Genomic DNA, 22,543 nt, shown 5'->3' on the forward strand with positions numbered 1-22,543 from the left:
TTTTAGCCTACGATGCTGTGCGAGGGAGGGAAGGAAGGGAGGAACTTGCCATACATACGACTAGTGACTTAAGTTCCTCCTTGCCACCACCACCCTCACCCAACTGCGACTCAAGTTCCTCCTTGCCTCTTCTCCTGACCCTCCCTCACCCGACTGTGATACGAATCAACATATATTAGGAGGAAGGTCCTGCAGTTGGGTGGGGGAAGTGGGAGGACGGGAGACAGCTGCTGCTTTCACGGTACCCGATAAACAAATTGACAGTAAAGAAAATAAAGGAAATAAGTTATCGTCGTGTGCCGATAACTTCCTTATCGGCGGATCGGCACAAACAAACGGATCTCTTGTCCGATCGAGACGGTATAACTTGTCATTATGCAAAGCTCCTCCGTCTGCGCTCTCTCTCTCTCTCTCTCTCTCTCTCTCTCTCTCTCTCTCTCTCTCTCTCTCTCTCTCTCTCTCTCTCTCTCTCTCTCCTCCTTTCAGAACCTCCTTCCAACAGTAAACTTACCTTTCCCCTTTCGTGGTTCCTCTGCGGCCGGTCTCTGGTCACAACAGTACTGCTTACGTACGCATTCATGCTCAGGCAATTTTCTCTTGACCAGGTCCACACTCACATACAGACACACACACACACACACACACACACACACACACACACACACACGCACGCATCATCAGCTCTCTCCTCTCTGTCCTTCCCTCTCACCACTTTCTTAAATCCTTTAACTCTCTGCGTCTATATCATATGTTCTTATCAACTGCTCTTATGATTCTTAGCTGCTTCTAGTTCTTGTCCTCCTCACTCGATGATACTGTCTATTTTCTTTCTCGAATACCCTTGATCTTCCATTGTATCACCATCAATTATCAGCTCCTTTCTTCCTGTATATATATATATATATATATATATATATATATATATATATATATATATATATATATATATATATATATATATATATCACCTTAATCATCCACCGCCTTATTACTCACCACACTCACAGTTTCTTCTCACCTCACGCGTCATGACCTGTACAGCCCCTCACAGCCCCTCCGTTCGTGTAGCCGTACACACCAGACCCCGCGAGTCACCCCTTCTCAGCACCAGTATTCCTCTCCATGTACACACTTCTCCTCTCCTCCAACCTCCAATCTCATCCTTCAGGCACACCTGTTCTCGTCTCTCTCTCTCTCTCTCTCTCTCTCTCTCTCTCTCTCTCTCTCTCTCTCTCTCTCTCTCTCTCTTTCCACACTCATCTTCCAGACACACCTGCCTTTCCTCCCTCACTCTATCCGTTCTCCCCCAACGGCACCACCTTTCTCCAAACCCCAGACACCTTCACCCCTCTATGTTTCGTCTTGACCTTTCTACTTCGCCCACCATACCTTCCTGCCACCCATCCACCCTCCCACCCACCTCCTAATCTCCCCCTACCTTCTTCCCTCCCCCAACCTGCTCTTTTCTCCCCCCTACCCACACCCATACCACCCCCCCATCTCCTCCACGCCCCCTTCCCCCGTGCCCCGTACCTGGCGAGGACGGTGTGGTCCAGGTATGGTTTATGGGTCTGGTCACTTTATCAAGATGTGGCAGTGGTTTAGTGGAGCCCGTGATCTATCAGCCGCCCGCCGCATATAGATGTGGTTCTAATATAGCGCTAACTTATTTACTGGCTGAGGCCTGGCCTGGCAGGCGCTGAGAGCGGCTGAGGTGGCCCGGGCAGTCGCTCAGACCAGCCGAGGTGACTTGGCACTACCACAAATAGTGCTTGAATGACTGAGCTGTGTATAGCCACTCACCTTCATATCCTCAACAGCGTTCAAGAGTTTTGGAGTTGAGTCATAGGCTCAAACACCTTTTATACAGGAAAAAAAAATATATATATATATATATATGTGACAAAAGATTCAAATGCCTTTCATACATATGTGACAAAAGATTCAAATGCCTTTCCCAGTCGTGTTGTTTTGTTTTTTCTTTTCCCTATGAATTCCCCAGACAGTAACTCATTTTGGAAGCCGTGTGGAAATGAATAACATTATGAACTCTATCATTTCTAGTCATAAATTAGCATCACTCTAATGAGTGATAATTAATCATGAACTTACACCCTTACGAACGACACTATAATGATTTACCTTCTTTTTTCTTCCTTTTAGCTCAGTTCCTAATGTAGCTCCTGAACCTACAGCAACTTACATGGAGAAAATGCTACCGTGAGTAGTGATAAGAATGATAATGAATGAAATATCATTATCAGATATTCTGTATGATAAGAATGATAATGAATGAAATCTCATTATCAGATATTCTAAGTAATGATAGACATAAAACACACAGAATACATAAATAAATAAATAAATATATATGTATATATATATATATATATATATATATATATATATATATATATATATATATATATATATATATATATAGGTTTGTATGTGTGTGTGCGTGTGTGGGTGGTGTGTGTGTGTGTGTGTGTGTGTGTGTGTGTGTGTCTGTGTGTGTGTGTGTCGACGTTCATTCGTTAGTAACAGGCAGACTAAAACGTTCACAAACACTCAAGAAAGTAATAAGACCTAACGAAATATCGTTACATTATGAACTCTCTATTCTTAAATCATCACTGGAAGCAAATAAACAGAGCAATCAATCTAAGATACTGATCTATTGTTTTCTTCTCTGTAGATCGAGAGAAAAAAAAAGATATAATAAATGCATATTTAATAGCTTTCTTTAATGTGAACATCACCAAGTCGCAGTTTCCAGCCACAGCTGATTACTCTGATGACTTACTAACCTGTTTGTGCCTGAAGTTTGCACGTGCGTCAGCCCGTCTCTCAATTTGGTCTGGGTTCCCCCCCGTCTCGTACCCGCTGTCTGTCTGTTACTTTGTCTGAATAATTGGCTGTCAGTTTCCCGTCTGTCTGGTGTCGCAGCGACTGGAAATGTTCTACAACCCCATGAGGTGAGGACTCTGATTTAAACGCTCGGGGGGGAAAAAAAAGGAGGAGGAGGAGGAAATGGAAAAAGACGAGACTTAGAAAAGAAAAAACAGATAAAGGAAGAAAAAAAAAGAAGATGGAAGAAGATGGAAACACATATGCGTTTTCTATACACGGGCTGACCGGTTCAGGGGAGGGGGGGAGAGAGGGGTAGATGTACCCAGGTGGGTATGGGAGGTTGTGGTTGGGGGTGGGGAAGGCACACGTGTAACTCTCTCAACCGGATGAAAAAAAAATACATATATGTGTATATATTGTTAGATAAGTTCCTCGAACCTCCTGGCGACGTTTGTTGACACTGCTGAGAGCTGTACGGGCAAAGACAGACTCGTCTACTTTGTTCTCCCTAAATCCAGAACTCTTGATCAGGCAGTTTGGCTGGACTGATTTTGAGCGTACGGATACACCATCCTCAGACCTCTGGTCTCGCCGGAGCCCCTAGTTCATGAAGAACACGAAATGGACGCGTCGACACGAAGGCAGTGCTTTGGTTCCTGAAGAACACGAAATGGACGCATCGACACGAAGGCAGTGTCTTGGTTCCTGAAGAACACGAAATGGACGCGTCGACACGAAGGCAGCGCCTTGGTTCCCGAAGAACACGAAATGGACGCGTCGACACGAAGGCAGTGCCTTGGTTCCCGAAGAACATGATATGGACGCATCGACACGAAGGCAGTGCTTTTGGTTCCTGAAGAACACGAAATGGACGCATCGACACGAAGGCAGTGCCTTGGTTCCCGAAGAACACGAAATGGACGCGTCGACACGAAGGCAGTGCCTTGGTTCCCGAAGAACACGAAATTGGGCGCATCGACACGAAGGCAGTGCGCCAGACTCTATTAGGGGAGTGTGGGAGACAATACCCTACAAAGCTACACCGTCACAGCAGACTCTCTACACTCAAGACACATACACCTGCAAGGCCTCGGAGGCGGTCGACCTTAACACAGATGGTCCGTCTCTGTGGGTACACGAGAGATGAGCGGGAAAGTAAAACTGCACACGATAACAGCACTCGCGCTTAATAAATGTCTGTCTATATATCTGTTTCTATGACGATAAATCACAGGGTACATCATAATGACCTCAAGGAACAGGAAGCATAAAGGTGATTTATGGACCTAAGGGACACGCGCGCGCGCACACACACACACACACACACAGATATACCGCTATTTTCTTTTTATTCCAAATTGTATCAGAGTTAAACCTTTTTTTGTTTTTGTTTTGTGTACTTTATGAATTATTGACTGAGGTCAGCAATACGAGTAGTTGATCTACCATGTTTGATAACATGTTATCTTGTTGGTTTTATGGCCTCCTGTTATCCTGCAGATGGGACGCACAACTGCGGTCTTACAGGTGACCAGAAACACCGTTCTTTTCCTTGGAAGAAAACTGATGTCCTGCAGATCAAGAGAACAGTTACTCTATCTCGCAGATGAAACAAGGTTGAATGATGTGAGCAGACGAAGGTAGTGCTATCTTGCGGATAAAAGAGGATAGCAAAGAATGATAGAGATATCTTGTAGGTAAATATGAATAGCGCTAAGTTGCAGGTACGAGAGAGCAATGCATTACTCAAGGTAAAAGCGGGTTGCGTTACCTTCCACAGAAAAGGAAGACAATATTGCCTTAAGAGCTGTAGAAGAGAGGTGCTATGATGCAGCTGTGGCGGGCGATGATAAATGTAGGTAAGGCAGAATGGGGGTAAATTTTAACAATTAGAAAATCAATGCACGTAACATTACTAGAAACTCCGAGAAAAGTCACTCTCCAACAGCGAGAGTGACATGAACTAGCCTAGCAAAGTACCTCCTCTTCCCTTCGAATCACAGGAGAACCTCCGCCTCTCTGTCAATGGAATATATCAAAGAAAAGTTTTGTGAATGGGAGGAAAACCTTCACATCTCTCTTTAAGGACTATATGACGAATAACACAGCTTCGAATCCCAGGAGAACCTCCGCCTCACTCTGTATCAACTACATCATGACACTGCTTCGAGTCCCAGGAGAACCTCCGCCTCTCTGTTTATGGACTCTATCATAACATCACTACGAACCACAGGAGAATCTCCGCTTCCTTGTTTATGGACTATAACATTTCTCCGAATCACAAGAACCATTATTTATTTTCCTAACCCCAGTGAGACAAGAGGTGATTTATAGGCTTGCAAAGCAGGGTGATCAGTCCCATGGGCAGGCGCAGTGACGCCCCCTGGACAGGCTCGAGGAGGAAGAGACCCGTCTTGAAATTTCTCGTCGACAGGTGAAATACGACAACCGGAACACAACGCATGAAAATGCTGTCGAACAAAATATCGAAATCATGCTACACGTTGAGTTGTAGGACATGGTGTATAGAAAATAGATGCGGAACTTTCTTATCGTTCAATGAAGCGAACAATGAATAGATTCGGAACTTTCTTATCGTTCTATGAAGCGAACAATGAATAGATTCGGAACTTTCTTATCATTCTATGAAGCGAACAATAAATGGAATACTAACAATATTCGGGTCAGAGTAAATATGAGTGGATAAATGAGGACAACAACACGGCTAGAATATAGCAGAAAAAAGTACAATTTAGATAACTGAAGTGACTGTGACGTTAGTGACACACACACACACACACACACACACACACACACAAACACACACACACAAAATACATCGAAAATACAGATAGGTAAAACAAATACAGAATATAGACTATATGAATTGTTAAAGAGAAACTCAAGAAAACGAAAGAAAAGAAAATCTAGCGGAATATTCAACAATAAACTGAATGACACTGATACACACTAAGCCAGCGACATGATGGCATATAATCACTTAATACGACGCAATGTCTGGTCAGATACATGAACAAAACAGGCACAAAACATCCACCACAAAAACACCCAGCAGAACTGGTGTCCCAATGAATACAAAAAGCTTGGTCGCAAAAAAAAAAAGAAATAGATGATCAAAAACTGATGAAAGATACACAAAATTGTACGAACAACTGAGATACAGGTTAAAAACAACATGAGGCTGAAGAAATGAGGGCCGAAAGCCAGATATCAAACAGACGCATTGTAAGTGACACACTGTGAGACGGCGACAAAGACGAAGTGGACGAGTTTTTGCGGGTGATGAGCGACTTGACCTGAGCAGCTCGCATCTTGATTGCCAGCCGGACGAGCAGAGCAGGCTGACGCTGGATCTGCAGCCTCATGTGAACAATCGGAAGGCCAGGAAAATAATGCCACAGATTGATATCGTCTAATTATCTGTCTGTTTATATGAGTTTGTGTCTAGATAAGGACACACACACACACACACACACACACACACACACACACACACACTGCATACTACAACCTGGAGCAGTCTCATCAACATGGAAATCATGTGGGAGATTTGCTATTACATAACCCGACCACAATCGAGTGCAGAGGGAGCATTCATCAAACCCCCATTAGAACTCTCACCTCGTGTACCAGATGATGTATGTCCAGACATCGTCGGAACACTGTCCACCGGGGTCGTTCAAGAGGATGGCCCTCAATGACTCTGAGCAAACTTTAATGCTACGTAACGAAGGCTCGTCTGGAAAATGGAAAAAAGAGAAAGGCTCCCGTCCACGTAGGGGACCTTTTTTTTTGAGCTTGCTGTTAGAGATTCGGCCCTCAGTACAGAGTTGGACCCAGAACGTGCTTAATATTGGTACAGTCCCTCACCCTACCGTCACCGTACATCCTGAATGCGAGAGTACCTGCGTCGGAGAGGTGCCCCTCCAGATATGGCTGTCACGCTCTTGAGGTACGAGAATGCTAAGTGGACGGGACAGTGAGCCAGTCACAGTTTGGTGGAATGAGATACTTTTCACGTCTCTCGTCCGCCAGCGGCCCAAAGAGACCCCACAACTTTCTCACGCCTGATGGAAGAGGCAGACTGACGAAGTCATGTTGGATGCCTGGCAGACGCGCTTGGTATACGACGACTCATATCATTCCTCCTCAACAGATACGTTCATTCTTTTCTTTTTTATGGATATTAGATGATCAAGATGGTGCTGTAGACTGGCACTGAGATTGTGATATTTTTTCTGATACCATCGGAATGCCGTTCATATTCTCATTAACCTTGGCTCAACCAGTTACCCTTGTGTGTGTTTTTACTAAGCTACATTTACCGTACGATTCTTCATTACACCTTCACTTTCACTGCTTTTTTGCTTTGGTGATCTGATTGAGTTAATGGAGTTCGATCTGGTTAGTTAGTGCTCGCCACGCGATCAGAGGGTGTTTAAGGCCAGTGAACGCTTCATTTGGCTGGCCCATGAGCCACATGCATAGTGAGGCTGAATGTGGTCTTAGATCATCTCTACCATCTGAAGAAGGTGTTCATAGATTTGTCGGTTGGTGGATGTAGCTTACGTTGACGGTCTTAATAACCCTGGCAGCTGAAAGGCCAACAGCCCAAACAACCGATCAAACCAATCAATTGGCTCATTTCAGACACATGGGAGTTCCATGTCAACTGCAGACCCTCTTTATACCCATGACCTTTGACCTAACTATCACGGTTGAGGTCAAAGTCTTTCTTTATCCCTTCCACAGACTAGCGCACGTACACGCACACAACATGAATACGTCAACACGTACTTCTCCATCATCGTCAACATCTTCCACAACTTCAGTTCTAAGAAACATCTTCAGGAACGTTTACACCTTCAGCGACTTCCGTGTTGTGCCCATCCCCCTCAGGGCGTGTCAGCCATCGTCAGTGCAACAAGATTTATGATGTCTTCACGGTCCTGACTCCCACTCACTCCCAAGGCACCGGCCAATACACCTACTTAAACCCCACGTTTGGCTGGCGCATCAGCCATCAATAATAGTTCAGAAGGCGTCGTTGTTTGCAACGTATATTACGCCGCCTTACCCAGTCGCATTCCCTGGGCGTCCCGTAAATCAGAAAAAAAAAGAAGGATGGAACGAGGGGCCAATAATCTCTCCTATCCACCTGCGGAGCTGGCTGATCCTGAGTTATACCCGGGGTCACAATGCCGCTCGTGTAGATTGTGTGAGAGAGAGAGAGAGAGAGAGAGAGAGAGAGAGAGAGAGAGAGAGAGAGAGAGAGAGAGAGAGAGAGAGAGAGAGAGAGACGCGGTCGGGAGAGGGTGGGAGTTTCTGGTTGCACAGAATATGGAGTAGATAACAAACAGCCACAGTATGACCTTATCTTTTTATCAGCTCATCATCATCATCTCTCTCTCTCTCTCTCTCTCTCTCTCTCTCTCTCTCTCTCTCTCTCTCTCTCTCTCTCTCTCTCTCTCTCGCTAAACCAACACTCACTCGAGGCCGTGGACTCCCGCACGCGTACACAGCCACAAACACGGACAGTCACACATTAACTCACGCGGGCCTTAAGAGAGCGTGCGGGCTCCTCGCCACGGACAGATGTAAAGCAGACCTTCGTCCCTGCACCAACACGCACAGGCCTTGTGTGGCGCGTGGACCGGGAGAGGAACGGAGGGAGTGAGGCTCTCGCGTACAGAACACTGCATGAACGAGACGAGCTAAATGATGCCACTCTGGTATATCAGTCAAATACGGAAAAGCCAAAAAAGACAGACGAGTAAACATCAGAAGAGAGAAACGTGAAGGCTATGTCCTACGAAGAAATTCAAAGACGTGGAAATATGAGAGCAGCAGTTTATAAATCAGTCCCGTGATTCTCAGGACGAATACCGTGACAGAGTATACAACCCAACGCGTTCAGCGAACACCTGAACATCATGTGATAAAGTTGTTGTTTCTAAGTCCTATCAGGAGCTGGGCTCGTCGCCTTCTTCCAGCGAGAACATAAGCCGCCACAGACGAGCCAGAGGGGGAGGCAGTGGAGTCGAGGCGCCCAGCACCATGCAGCGACACCCCTCACGACCACAGCAAGTGTCTCCTATACAATACTGGCTGTGGGACCTCCGCCGTTACCCTGGCCTGGATCAAATCGTTATGGCATTCGCTGAGTGACGTATATGCTAATATATACAGTAATCTGTTACTATAAAGTTATCACTTTAAGATCACCGAACCTATTTTCATGCCTTATAGTTACTCAGTGATGATTATAATCATTCTTTTATCGCTTTTAACCATCATCATCATCTTTCGCTTCTTCATTAATCATGTTAATCAATTTCACCTTTCCACACTGATGTTCGTGTTTCTCATATCTATTCACTTTTTGTCATGTGCGTAATTTTGTATACTACTGATCTTTCCGTAATCTGTTATGCTCTCAGGTACGTCTTCCCTAGTCATTTACTGTAACTTATTTTCAATCTGTTGGTGGGAAATCCGACCGAACGTTGGAGATATACAAAGGCTGAGACGTTTACAAGAACGAGATCAGGAACACAGATGTTAGTATAGGATAGAAAACTGGAAGAAGAAGGTGAAAGAAAAGGCAAGGTGAAGAAGGAGAAGAAAGAGAAGACTAAAAAGAAAATATTCAAAAAGAGCAGGGTAAGAAGAAGAAGAAAGAAAACAGATGAAGACAATACAATAGAAAACGAGTACGAGGAAGAGAGAGAAAAAGAAAAAGATAAGTCAAATGACGTAGATGAACGAAAGACAAAAGAAAGAAGTAAAGAAAAGAACATACGAGAATGAAAAAGAGAAAAAAAAAGAAGAAAAACTACAATGCTAAATTAAGACATCTTTCTCGGCAAACCTAATGTATGAAGCATTCAGCTGTCAATGACTAAAGAACACATTAGCTGACCATCAAACACTCTTAACTTGCTGTGGCGTCAAATGTTTAGCAACGGGTACCGTGTGGGGACTCTTGTCCTGCCTGACAATCAGAGATTAAGTAAGGGTAGTTTAGATAAGATTATCCTCGATAGTGTGTTTAACTTCCTCAGTTGTGTATCTGTCCATTGTAGGAGTGACGCACACACACACACACACACACACACACACACACACACACACGCAAAAAAACCCAAACACAGACTGTATATATATATATATATATATATATATATATATATATATATATATATATATATATATATATATATATATATATGTATTCTATCATGATATTCCCCGTTTTTGAAGGCTGCTAAATGCACACTTTCCCTTCAGGATAATAAATAGACGAAACTTAAGCGTAAACATCTTTCACTAAACATCTTTCACTAAACAGATGCCACGAACAGCTATCAGAAATGAGGGAGGAATAAAACAAGAGATAAAGAAGAGAAAAAAAAATCGAAATTTGTCAAAGTCAAAATCTTAAAAATTAGGGACCAATTTAAAAGCCCTAAGTTTAACGAAATAAAAATCAAACAGTTAAAAATCACCCATGTTTCCCCCCCCTCACCTCCACCCTCCACGGGGCTACTACGGGCTGCATACGGAATGAGCTGACGCAAATATAATCTTTTGTGAAGCCTTGGAATATTCCTGCCGTAAAAATGTCATGTTTATGTATTCGAACTGTTGGCCGGACCTTCCCCCCTGTGTTTTCTTTTGTGGTTTGGTTCCCCCCCTCCTCCTCCTCCTCCTCCTCCTCCTCCTCCTCCTCCTCCTCCCTCCTCCTCCTCCTCCTCCTCTCCCTCCTCCTCTTCCTCCTCCTCCTCCCACGAGACAAGTGACCCGTCACTCACGGGTATTCTGCCGAGGTTCAGAGAGACGTGCAACATTTATAGTACGTGGTGTCACCTGTGGACCTGTCTGCCCAGCGGTGCAGCATTCGTCCCGCGCTCTTCAGTTCCTGGGCTCGAATCTCACAATGGGAACAATGATATATGTTATATACATATATATATATATATATATATATATATATATATATATATATATATATATATATATATATATATATATATGGGGGAGATAGTATACTACCCACGTATTCCCTGTGGGTCGTGGAAGGCGACTAAAAGGTGTGGGAGCGGGGGGTTTGGAAGTCCTTCCTTCCTATTCTTAATTTTCCAAAATAGAAAACAGAAAAGGTGGCCAAGGGAGGACTTGTCCCTCTCAGGCTCTGTCGTCTTTTCTTAACGCTACCTCGCTCAAGCGGGAAATAGCGAACACATACAATATATATATATATATATATATATATATATATATATATATATATATATATATATATATTCTTTTTTCTTTCTTTTTTTCTTCTTTTCTTTTTCGTGCCATTCGCCGTTTCCCGCGTCAGCGAGGTAGCGTTAAGAAAAGAGGACTGAGCCTTTGAGGAAATATCCTCACTTGGCCCCCTTCTCTGTTCCTTCTTCAGAAAAATCAAAAATGAGAGGGGAGGATTTCCAGCCCCCCGTTCCCTCCCCTTTTAGTCGCCTTCTACGACACGCAGAAAATACGTGGGAAGTATTTTTTCTCTCCTGTCCCCTAGGCATAATATATATATATATATATATATATATATATATATATATATATATATATATATATATATATACCATCCTCTGGTACGGTACTGAAGCACTGCTCTTGTCGGCCTCACGGTCGTGTAAGTGTGAAGTCACCGACCGGCTGCCGGTTGCGCTGACCCTGCTGCGTCCGTTTACATGATAACAATATCTAACGATGGTTGACCGTAAACTAGAGTGGCCTGGCATTAGCCAGTAGACCTTCTGCAGTCTTTTATTCTCTCTTTCCTTTTCTATATCATAACCTGTCACCAGCTACAACGTAATCGCCAAACGGCGTTTTCTTTGAAACACGATCGCCAAAATCACTTCTAAATCCTTGAAAGATGCTCGCCAAATAGCCTCTGAAATACAACTTATGGGTAATTGAAAGATGCTCGCCAAATAACGTATGAAAAATAGCATATAAATCCTTAAACAATACTCGCCAAAATAACTTATAATTCTTCAAAGATGCTCGCCAAATAATGTGTGAAATATAACACATAACTACTTGAACAATACTCGCCAAAATAACATGCAATTCTTCAAAGATGCTCGCTAAATAACGTGTGAAATATAACATATAACTACTTGAACAATACTCACCAAAATAACATACAATTCTTCAATGAAGCTCGCCACATAACGTGTGAAATATAACATATAACTACTTGAACAATACTCACCAAAATAACTTATAATTCTTCAAAAATGCTCACCAAGTAACATTTGAAATATAACAAAACCCTCTGAAACATGCTTGCCCCGTAACCTTCAACATATAACACACAACTACAAGACAAATGTTTGCCAAAGAACAACACACTGCAGACGTGTTTTCATCGACAGGTAATTGTGGTACTTTACCTTGTGTCGTCCAGCAGGTGTAATGTACCGCCCATGTGGAGCAGCCCTCACTCACCAGTGGCCAGACTTCCTGGAAAGAAGTGACTTTCATCAGTTTTCTAAAGAAATCACATTTCATTTCTATTCACTGTTTCCCTAGTTCGAACATTATTCCTCACTTCAAACATTCTTTTCTTTCTTTTTTTTTTCATCGTCAAGAAGTGTTTGGTCCACAGGAAGGCCATGGAAAATACAGACAAGAAGAAGGCCAGTTGGCCCATGTCTAAGTGGTCTGTTGTAGACTTAAATCTAAGACGTAAAGGGATGAGGTATAGAAGATTTTTTTAGTGGAATTAACATGGTTAAATGAGGTGGCTGACACGCGGGCACTGCCATGGGTGACGGGGGGCTGGCACGCCAATACAGCCATGATGGGAGAGGAAAGGAGTAATGTGTGTTCACGAACTCGCCCTCCAAAGCCCTCCATCGACCTGACCCACACAGAGGTGGACGATGCACTCAGAAGGCACCGTTTTTTTTAACTCGGTCAAGCGAGCTCACAGACATGAATCATTCACCAGATCTTTTTTTCCTATTTTTCTTTTCCATAACTAAGAATTTCGCATCATCTGAAACGCACCTCAAATGTTTTAATGAACGTTTTTGAACCGTTTTCAGCTCAAGAGAAACTTCTTTCACAATCCACGAAAACGACGTCAGGTTAGTCACACTGTGCATATACTTTTCGTGGGGGACCGCTCAGCTCTGTATCGCACAACACCTGTCCAGCAACTGGAAGGGTTCCTCAGGTCTTCAACGTTGTCCTGGGACTTGGCTGGAACCACTCAACCACGTAACAACCATCAAAGCGACTGTTCTACACTGGGTCATTACACACAAAGAAAACGTTGCTCCCGAATGTCTTGAGTTCTGTTGCAATTTTAAGGGTATACTTATCAGACTTATCAATATGAAGGAGTATGGGTGAAAGTCTTTTAGGAAACTACAGTCATGTGGAACGCACGGCAAAGGGTAACTTGGTTAAAAATATGGGTACGAGTAGAGTAGGACGTACGAACGAGGCAGTAAGAGAACAGGAGAGGGTTAGGCAAAATTCAGATGAAGATCCTGGAAGAATGACTGAGGACTGGGTAATGATGACGCTTTAAAAATGACTGGGGATTGGATGATGATGATGCTTTAAGGATGACTGGGGATTGGATGATAAAGATGCTGGAGGAATGAGTGAGGAAACATCACTGTGCGTGGAGGAGGTATGAATGTGAAACACTGGTCTCACTCAGCCACTCAACTCGGTGTGGCGAAGTCGAGAAAGCAAAAATGTGCTTCATAAACGTGTATCTCCAGGCATCCTCTAGCACCCGTAGGCACCTGGTGAGGACTGGGTATGAATGATGTATTCACAGGGCATCCCGTGGTCGCAGGAATGGAGTAATGATGATATATGGACAGATAAAACCGGGTACTTATCTATCTTTTAATTAGCGTGGCTAGGGTGAGGCTTAATATCTGTGTTGCTCAGATTACAACATCTAGAGAATGGATCCGAATTTACATACACAGATGTACGGACCCCTCCCAGGGCGTAAACACAAGCAAACGAGTGGGCGGAGCAACGATCGTTTGCATAGCTACATGACCCATCTTTGTCCAGACGAACTGCCTCAGCGTGTTGGTGAGAGCACACAGGTAAACAGTGAGGCGGACGTGGCCAACCACACACGAATGAACAGCCATAGCGATCAAAACACAAACGCAAACACACAGACTGAGAATGATTATATGAAAAGGTTACAGGTATAGTCAGTGAGAGGAATAAGACCACCTAAAAATGTTCCCCGAATCATGATGTTACGAGGATTCGAGTTGAAGAAATAAGGGGGAAAAAAAAAAAAGTGAAGAAATGACTTGAGTGATTCAGGGATGTTAAAGAAACAGGGCCGGTTGTCAAAAGAGCTCAACGTGATTGTACATTAGAGCTTGGAATGGTTAACTGATTAGTGTGTGTGTGTGTGAGAGAGAGAGAGAGAGAGAGAGAGAGAGAGAGAGAGAGAGAGAGAGAGAGAGAGAGAGAGAGAGAGAGAGAGAGAGAGAGAGAGTATAATTCTTGTTCCCGACACAGTGTAAAGGATGAGGACTGTGTCATCTTTGGAAATGGTAGACCTTCAGGCCAGGTTAATGTATGGCTGGGGTGATGAGCCTTGGGGGCCAGACTTGACCACAGGAGGCTGGCAAATGTGGAGGACAGTGGACGACCCAGAAGGACGCGTCAAGAATCACAGAAGAAAGCGGGTGGGAGACTTGTTGAAGTATACCGTAGGAAGGGAAGAAAACCTGATGGAAAAATGGCACTAGGGCTTGGCTGACAGTGTAAACGACTGATGAAAGAGACGTTATGGGTACGAGGATGGAAATGACTTAAGATTATCGAACAGAAGAGAGATGGACTGAGGTCAGGAGGTAGGAAAAAAAAAGGGATAAGGAAAGAGAATGAGTCATTGGGAGGAGAGGAGGTGAATGAAAACAATGAAACGAGAACTGGAAGTTTGGCGTGGGTCGAGAGGCGCATAAAAAGTGTTGGTAACTATATAAAAAAAAAGATGAGTAACGCATATACGCTTATACGCATGGCATGAATATTCTGTACGAGAAAATCTGCTGGATACAAGAGGCGTATATTAAAGCGAGATATCTTTATTACGCAAAAACCCAAATTATTACTACGACATCTTATAGGAAGAAAAAAGAAATAGATATGATTTACGTCTTATTCGTGATAATTCTCTATGTTTATTACTCTTTCAAAAATATCAGTAATAGAAACTGGTCAATAAAAATGGTACCCAAGACCTGTTCTACCAATGCAAATAAAGATATTATGTGGTAAAAAGTCCTCGGAATACTCAGGGCTATTATTCCTAGTAATGGTTAAAGATATTATGTTGGAGATTCCCCTCGGGGAAAAGAAAAACAAAATAATTATCGTATTTCTAAAAAAAAGGACGAAGAATTGTGGAGTAAAGGAAGGGGGACATCATTTGATCCACAAGATGTGAAGGGACGAAACGTTCAGCGGAAGATGTGATCGAAGAATTAAGAACAGCAAGTATCCTACTTCATAAAGTGAGGCAATTTAATGTATGACAGTCAATTATCACCAATGAGAACCCACTGTGTTCCTCGCTCGCGCAGTAAATAAACACCTCGTGTGTGTGATCACTTCAGCCAGGAAGGACACCCTACTACGTGTGGTCTTCAAGCCAGAGACGGTATGATTCTCTCTCTCTCTCTCTCTCTCTCTCTCTCTCTCTCTCTCTCTCTCTCTCTCTCTCTCTCTCTCTCTCTCTCTCTCTCTCTCGTCTCGTCGTCAAACATCTATGTAGACTTTAAGGACGTGAGGCGGACGAGTGTAATCCGAGATGCACTCGAACGCGATATATGTCCACGACTTTTCATGGAGCCAGCAGGTCATAAAAAATCATAAGTTCATCTCACTGGTCATGTGTGCGACAAATTTATATCATGAACATCGAGAAGTGCAGCCCCATAATTAAGGATGCAATCATCTAGCCTTGAAGTGCTGGGGGTCTGATGGCTGATTACATATGCAAGACTCGTCGCCAGAACCCCACATTTCAACGGGGACACAGAGAACAAATTTCCTGGACTCTCCTCAATGATATTTCTTTTTTGTGTGTGTCTGTTGATATCTCGTTGCTTTTTCCTTGTGATTTCGTCTACTATCACACAGGTGTTCATGTCGATTATCATCCAATGTACGATATTTTCGACGCTGTAATGAATGTCGTGGTGGTTAGCGAGGTAATGCTATCAGCGCAGAATTAATCTTTCACCCTTAATGTTTTTTAATCAGTGGATGGACGCACGCTGCTGGATGTAGTGCGCCAATCAAGAAGTGTGTGTATCCTGTTTTCCATGTGTTCTTATCTGATTGGAAACATGATGGAACGCGCCCTGATGATCCTCACTATTTTGTCTGCCTGAGGGAACGAGTCTGAAAAGGCTGTTCGGTATTTTGTTTGCCTGATGGGGCGCGTATCAGGAGAGTGCTCAATATTTTGACTGCCCGATGAAAGCAATCCGGATGGTACGCTGGTCGGCTTTATGGCTACGTGGTGAAACGGATGCGTATGACGCTCAGTCATTTCACTGCTTGATGTGAGGCGTCCATCCGCTGCTCAGAATTTTGACTGGCTGATGAAATGAGGTCCATACGCAGCTCAAGTCTTCGAGCGCCTGATCAAACCAGCCCAGAGCAACACAGTATAGGATGACCTTGGGCTCTCATTATAATCGGTTACATGTCGAGGCATCAGACAGAATAACATCTCTCTCGTGTGATGATGATGATGATGATGATGATGGCAGTGGCCAGTCATCCAATCTCATCAACCGTCTTTTCCAGGAGCTTGTCTCACGACTCAAGGTTATCCCCAGCGGAAATATGCTGGCTGGTGTCTTGATCAACATCCTGAAACAATATCTTTAATGCTATTAGTTTAAAAGCAATTTCTTCGGTCTTGATATATATATATATATATATATATATATATATATATATATATATATATATATATATATATATATATATATATATATATGAACGATTTATTTACTAGGACTCCTGCAGCTATGAGGACGCATTCAGCGCAAGGTCAAGTGAGCTCCTTTGAAACAAGAAGCACCCCTCAACGATGCTGTACTCCTTTCCGTCCGCCTGACGGTAATAAGTCTTCCGGGAAGACTCCTCTCTCCCCTTGCAACCACTTGCAGGCGTAGTCCGGCCAGAACAAGCATAAGGACACACATTCATATTCTTCCATGATGCTGACCGACGGTGTCTACAGGAACGTCTCGTGCGAGAGATGATTCTCTGTCAATGTATACACCAACGTACCCTGGTAGGGACGGCGAGAACCCCTGGTGGGTCTCGCATTAAAGAGTAGTTACGTTACCAGCTCCGCCGCTGTTCCTTTTACTTCCTCTCTCTCTCACAGGAAGGATTTATATCCTGTTGTACAGCGTGGGAGAGGATCCCTCGGTGGAGCGGGTCGTAAACCTACGAATGATTATGTCACCCGCGGAACCTAGCGAGGCTCTTGTGTAACCTCGTCCCCTGACGTGGGTCATCTTGTTGACAGCGCGAGTGAGTGGTTGCTTGGCCATCGGGATGCGACGCGCGTTCGCGGAGGAGGTGAAGACGAAGCTCGCTGCGCCGGCGTTCTTGTAAAGACGGATTACTTTTGTAGCACTGAGAGCATGTGTCACAGTGGGGGTTACGGTGCAACCTTAATTGATCCATGGCAGGGTTAAGAGCAAGGTGAAAGTTAAGAATATTTCCATATTAGCTTGTCCTAAGATAACTTTTCCCTCCTTGGTTAACATATCTTAACAAAAGCCTATGCAAACCTAATCTAACCTAACTGTAACACAAACTAACCTATCCCAGCATAATCTAAACTAACACCCCTCCGCCCCAACCTAACCTAATCTTATCTAAACTAACCAGAACTTTAAAGTTACAACATCAAAAAGCTCTACGCTGAACTGTTTTTTTTTAATATCATTATCTTTGTTAACCTAACCTAGCCTAGCCATCCCCGACCTTAACCTAGTCTAGCACTAACCTAAATTAATCTATCTTATCCTAAATCAACCTCAACTCAGAAGAGAGACAAAGGTTCCATATCGAAATGTTCACTAAGGCAAGAGTAAATTCTGAAGTATTTCTGGTGTGAGGAGTGACCGACCAAGGTCATCTCACACATCGAGGAAAACTGAGGAATGAACAGGTCACCTCCTTGGGCCCAGCTGGACCCTGGAATACATAATTTGGATCAGGACAAGTGAGGCGCACACCCCGGAGCGTTTCCAGCGCCATCCTCCTCACCAAACACCAACCAGCATGTCCAACACCTTCGTCTCCGCTACCAGCCACCACTGCCTCTACCACCAGTCACCACCAACGTCCCTACCACCATTAGCTACCAGCGTCCACCACCACCATTCACCAACACCTACCGCCACCAGCTACCATCGTGCACCACCACCAGCCACCAAGGTCCCCGCCATCAGTCAGAGTCGTGGGGTCGGCGGCGACCCTACAGTTTTCATCACCGCTGCACCATAAAGTACCACCATTAAGCATGCACATGTAAATTGGCCCTATGATTAAGTGTCCATTGTGCCAGGCTGGACACTCACCTGACCCCGACCTGTGAACCTACCCCCACCCCACCTCAACCCTTTATCATATCCGGCTACATACCAACAACTAATTTATATATATATATATATATATATATATATATATATATATATATATATATATATATATATATACAGAGAGAGAGAGAGAGAGAGAGAGAGAGAGAGAGAGAGAGAGAGAGAGAGAGAGAGAGAGAGAGAGAGAGAGAGATAATGCAATACTCGGCAAGATGTTGCGTCACATGATTACTGTGAGGCCGCTGGCAACTCAAGAGTGGGCCATTTTGATAACCGTTTCTTTCCCTACACCTCGAAGCTTTGGAACTCCTACTCCAAGATTCGTGAATACTTTTCCTTGACTCTTCATTTACCCTTTCATATATATATATATATATATATATATATATATATATATATATATATATATATATATATATATATATCCCTGGGGATAAGGGAGAAAGAATACTTCCCACGTATTCCCTGCGTGTTGTAGAAGGCAACTAAAAGGGGATGGAGCTGGGAGGGTGCTGGAAATCCTCCCCTTCCGTTTATAATTTTCCAAAAGAAGGAACGGAGAGGTGGGCCAAGTGAGGATATTCTCTCTAAGGCTCACTCCTCTGTTCTTAATGCAAGCATGTATGAAAGAAAAAAAAGGTATATATATATATATATATATATATATATATATATATATATATATATATATATATATATATATATATATATATATATATATATATATATTTCTTTTCTTTCAAACTATTCGCCATTTCCCGCATTAGCGAGGTAGCGTTAAGAACAGAGGACTGGGCCTTTGAGGGTATACCCTCACCTGGCCGAATTCTCTGTTCCTTCTTTTGGAAAAAAAAGAAAAAAAAAAAAAAACGAGAGGGGAGGATTTCCAGCCCCCCGCTCCCTCCCCTTTTAGTCGCCTTCTACGACACGCAGGGAATACGTGGGAAGTATTCTTTCTCCCCTATCCCCAGGGATATATATATATATATATATATATATATATATATATATATATATATATATATATATATATATATATATATATATACACACACACACACACATACACACACACACACACACACACAAAGATTAAAGACATGATGAAATAGTGTTTTAATAAGGTTAAGAGACGGGGCAACACAAGTGTGAATTTCTCTTCCCTTAAGACACACACACACACACACACACACACACACACACACACACACACACACACACACACACACACACACACACACACACACACACACACATACACACACACACATACACACACACTATACCATTTCCCTCACTACGCCCTCATCATCACTACATCCTTGCGTTCCTTACTCTCCTCTTCACTATTTCCACAGACAAATACACAAAAGCCATCATCAATATACACTGAGCTTCTTCAGCCGGTCATGAACCAAGCTTGGTGGCTTGATTAATTTGGGAGTCAGGTCATACAGGCCTTCTTCATTATTTCCTCATCTTCACTACAAAGGCCATCATCATTACACCCTCCTCTATACCTCTGACCAAAAACAATTATGGATGAGGTCGAAAGGTTAGCTTTTCCCCCCCCAGAGTGACACACATACACCACCATTATGAATATATAAACACGTATTTCTCCATCATATTCGATATTTTCCTAACAACTCCAACCCGCATATCTTCCTGCCAGGGATCTGGAACAAGTTTACGTCTGCCCAGACTTCCGTGTTCAGTCCACCATCGTCAGCAGCACAACAAGATCTATGATGTCATCAAGGTTTTCAAGGCGACCCCTTAACTCCCACTCACTCCCAAGGCACCGGCCAATACACCTACTTAAACCCCACGTTTGGCTGGCGCATCAGCCATCAATAATAGTTCAGAAGGCGTCGTTGTTTGCAACGTATATTACGCCGCCTTACCCAGTCGCATTCCCTGGGCGTCCCGTAAATCAGAAAAAAAAAGAAGGATGGAACGAGGGGCCAATAATCTCTCCTATCCACCTGCGGAGCTGGCTGATCCTGAGTTATACCCGGGGTCACAATGCCGCTCGTGTGGCTTGTGTGTGTGAGAGAGAGAGAGAGAGAGAGAGAGAGAGAGAGAGAGAGAGAGAGAGAGAGAGAGAGAGAGAGAGAGAGACGCGGTCGGGAGAGGGTGGGAGTTACTGGTTGCACAGCATATGGAGTAGATAACAAACAGCCACAGTATGACCTGAAATCTCTATCATCTCTCTCTCTCTCTCTCTCTCTCTCTCTCTCTCTCTCTCTCTCTCTCTCTCTCTCTCTCTCTCTCTCTCTCTCTCGCTAAACCTACACTCACTCGAGGCCGTGGACTCCCGCACGCGTACACAGCCACAAACACGGACAGTCACACATTAACTCACGCGGGCCTTAAGAGAGCGTGCGGGCTCCTCGCCACGGACAGATGTAAAGCAGACCTTCGTCCCAGCACCAACACGCACAGGCCTTGTGTGGCGCGGGGAACCGGGAGGCTGCTATTGCTAGCAGCTGCTGCTGCTCAGGAAAGTTAACGAAGATCCTCTTCACTAATCACCTCCGTCGTTTGCTTATGTGTGTGTCTGTCTCTTACAACATTCCTCCGCTTCCCTCACCGCTCTCCTCTACCCTAGGGTGACCCCCCTCCCATGTGACCAATATAGCCCTCGTCTGTGAGGCTTTCTCCACCTCTCTCTTCCATACCCAGTCGCCCGCACCATGTCTTTACCGCATTGTTCTAGGGGACGAGGGATCGGCGCGCCGCGGTGTGAGGGAGGCAGCGCGGACCGCAGCAACGATTTATGATCGACTGGCCTGTAAGAGGCTCTGAAGGAGGCGACGACGATGAAGACCCGTTGAGCACGACCCCGCCGTGCTACAGGGGTTGGTCGTTGGGTGAGGAGGAGGAGGAGGAAGAGGAGGAGGAAGAGTTATGTGTTATAAAGAAGAGGAAGTAGAAGAAAACGGAAGAAGGAAATGAGAAAGGTAAGGGGAAGAATGGGTCATGGGTTCGCGTTTTCCAGACAGACAGACAAACAGACGGAGACATCATAGTTCTGCAATTTCCACGTCGCTCCTGATGCGCGGGATGTATGCTTCAACACCGCTGAACAAACAACGACATATCCTACCTTTCCAGCAAGGAAGGAGTACAGGAGGAAGCGACAAGGTTAGAACAAAAGAAACTTTTTTTTATTTCTACCTCAACTATGAATCACTCACTCCCCATCGAGTCCTCCGTCAACCACCCACTCCTTCCTCCAACTGAGGCTCGTGAAAGGTCAGCCGAGTGCCCTCCCAGCCTCAAGTGGGCAAAGCGTATGGTCCAGATGACATGCTAATTTCGTGTTCCCAGGCAGCTTGCCTCTGAGGTGCAGCCCGTCCGTCCCCCCACCAACAAAGAAGACCACTTCAACCCTTTCTAACCATCGCTCTCACATCTGCTGTCCCGATGGTCTTTCCAAACCCTCCAATGCCTTCACTTTCTTAGGCACTTAAGAATCTCTTCTTTGATCGGGTGCTTTGCTGTCTAAGCGATTCTTTAGCTTCTTAGTTGTTTATTTTCTTCCTTGCTCTGTTGTTTAATTCCTTGATCGATGGTTTAGTACTATGACTGGTTGTTTATTTCCTTGACTTGTTATTTACTTTCTTGGATGGTTGATTATTTCCATAACTGGTTGTTTACTTCCTCAAACGGTTGCCTGTTTCTAAGACCAGTTTCTTGCTCCCTCGACCAGATGTAACTCCCTTGAATAATTGCTTTCTTCCTTGACGGGTTGTTTACTTCCCTAGACGGGACACTTGCTTCCCTGTCTGGTTGTTTACTTCCTTGACGGGTCGGCTGCGTCTAACGAAACCCCAACACATCCAACGCGTCAGATTCGATACAAGGACGAGAGCTGAAGAGTTAATGATAGGCTACGAGAGTCGACCAGGGAAAATGTATCCTCTATTAACACCAACATTATTCGATACAGATGAAAGAGCGAGCAGGTT

General features: G+C 44.1%; 1 long non-coding RNA gene across 1 annotated transcript in view; it reads right to left on the minus strand.

Annotated features, from left to right (window-relative positions):
* Window positions 1–22,543, minus strand: part of LOC139747366 (uncharacterized) — a 425,771-nt gene that overhangs the window by 216,172 nt on the left and 187,056 nt on the right. The window contains exon 2 of the long non-coding RNA XR_011712382.1: window positions 12,321–12,390. This is a non-coding gene — a long non-coding RNA (uncharacterized lncRNA). The remainder of the gene's footprint in view (window positions 1–12,320; window positions 12,391–22,543) is intronic.

The sequence above is a fragment of the Panulirus ornatus genome, chromosome 68 (genome assembly GCF_036320965.1).
Source record: "Panulirus ornatus isolate Po-2019 chromosome 68, ASM3632096v1, whole genome shotgun sequence".
Lineage (NCBI taxonomy): Eukaryota > Metazoa > Arthropoda > Malacostraca > Decapoda > Palinuridae > Panulirus > Panulirus ornatus.